Here is a 2,606-nt window from a genome sequence, read left to right as displayed (position 1 = left end):
CAGCTTTTCACTTCACAATATGTTAACTGGTGGACTAGAGTTGTGTGGATTACTTGTGGATTATTGTGATGTTTTTATCAGCTGTTTGAACTCTCATTCTGAAGGCACCCATTCATTGCAGAGGATCCTCTGGTGAGCAAGTGATGTAACGCTAAATTGTTCCAAATCTGTTTCGATTAAGAAACAAACTCATCTACATCTTGGATGGCCTGACAGTGAGGAAAATTTCAGCAAGATTTCGTTTATGGGTGAACAATTCCTTAAAAAAAAAAGAAGCCTTGTGCTAATATAATTTATGTAGATAATACAGAAAAAAACTACATTACATTTTACTAATAAATACATAGGATTGTATATATGCAGCAGCATATAAACAAATGCTGTGATCCTTTACATAAGCAACCTCAGACCACAGATGCACCCACATATATTTACACTGTGACTGTGCCAAATGAAGCTGCACATGCCAAATGTGAACAATAAATTGCAGCATAACATACACACTTCCAAACATCCGTAATTCTATCGTCAGAGAGCCAAACCGTGTACATCACCTATAAACTTCACAAAAACCACAAAAGACAAGCCACAGCCATCTCTTATTATTGCTGCCTCTCAGTTGTGGAATTATTTGTGTAAAAACAGCAAACTAATTATACATTATCACAGACTACATATGATATCAGATATCTCCTATTAAAAGTTACTTGAGACCAGTCTAGAACAACAGGGCAACAAGTCAAACTTGTCATCACTGCACACCAAATTCTGTAATACTGATTATAGTAATGATACTTAATAATTTGATTATCGAATTGCTATCGAATTATACCAAAGCTTCGGGACCAAGTATTAACAAAAATAAATAAATAAATAAAAATACATAAATAAATAAACAAATGAAAAAATGAATAAATAAATTACAAAAATAAATAAATTAAAAATAATTGTATTTAAAAAAATTATAATTCTATTTGGCAGATACTTCATTCAAAGTGACTTATACATATATACTTTTGTATTTTATCAGTCTTTACATTCCCTTGAAATTAAACCCATGATCATGGAGCTACCATTGCTTTACTGTACTATTTGATTTCAATTTCTGCAGTCACACTGTGTAGCCCCGCCCACCACGGCATCTCATTGGTCCAAAACCCAATTTCTCATAACTGTACATTAAACATCCGTTTTGAATGTTTTTTTTTTAATGAAGAAATGACTGAGGTTATAATTGGAACAAATTACTGAAAAAGTCATATTTATGAGTCATAAAACTCATATTTTAAGATTTCCTGGGTGTTATGGCAATGTTACATATATATATATGTATATATATATATATATATATTAGCTTAGACCCACCTGCATACTAAGATTGATGACATGATTATAACAATGAGCAGTATTGAGGTTCCTCTAATTACTGGAGCAATTACAGCATGTGTGCATGCCAGCAGAGTGTGTGTGTGTAAATTGGAGAAGGTCTGATTGTTGGTGTGTCAACTGCAGCTGTGTCCACATGGGCAGAGAGCCTGCACAGCTAATAAGCATGGAAGTCTAATTCATCCTCTGCTATAACATCAGCTCTCATGCCAAGCAAACCAAAAAGAAAAACATGTGGCTCTTACATGGCATGCAAAAACCAGGCAAGACCAACCACACACATCGCCATAAAACAGACTCAGAGATGTTTACTTTCACCTGAGGAGCAACAGGTGACATGCAAACACAAGGTATTTAGTATTTTTAACTTACTATCTATTTTATGTTATAAGTGTATATTCTAATCACTAGTTAGCAATTCAGTTGTATCTTTTCTCAGTTTCTCTCACTACTACACTGAAAAAGATGTGTAGTATTTACTTTGAAATTTAAACATTTTCACTCAGAAATTGCAAGTAAGTTTCACAAATATTTACAAAGTAACACATTCAACTAAACATGAAACTTTGAAGTGGAAAAACTGAAATAGTAGTTTTTTTGTAAACTGAACTCCAATAATATGTTGTATTAACAACTTCAATAAATAAATAAATAAAGTGTATGCATTGGATACTTATTCAGAGTGTCAATAATCAATTCAAGTCTATAGAAAAAAAGAAAATCTTATTGTATCGATATATAAATATATTTTGTAAAAAAAAAAAAAAAAAGCAATTGAACTTGTGATTTTAGGCTGCTAGATTACTAGATTAGTTTATACTGTTCTACTTTCTCTGCTTAAAGTAATACTACTTCCTATTATTTTTCTTTTGTTTAGTTTCCTAAACAAATGGAAACTAATAGGAAGTTTCCTTTTACTTCTTTTATCCACACACACACACACACACACACACATATACATATATATATATATATATATATATATATATATAGGCTACTAGTAAAAATTGGCATTATATTAGTGTAGCATTAATGAGACCTACAACTAGGAAGTAGTATTAGTACAGTAGGAAACATAGGAAGTAGTTCAGGAAACCAATAGGAAGTAGCACTGGAATAGTAAGAAGTACTAAAATAAGTTGAATCTAATGAACTAGTGAGGTTGAAAAAATTTGTAATGAAAATAGTAGTCATTAAGTCATATATATATATATATATGT

Source organism: Sinocyclocheilus anshuiensis, unplaced genomic scaffold (genome assembly GCF_001515605.1).
Source record: "Sinocyclocheilus anshuiensis isolate Anshui unplaced genomic scaffold, SAMN03320099.WGS_v1.1 scaffold1626, whole genome shotgun sequence".
Classification (NCBI taxonomy): Eukaryota; Metazoa; Chordata; class Actinopteri; order Cypriniformes; family Cyprinidae; genus Sinocyclocheilus; species Sinocyclocheilus anshuiensis.
This window is presented reverse-complemented; position numbering follows the sequence as displayed.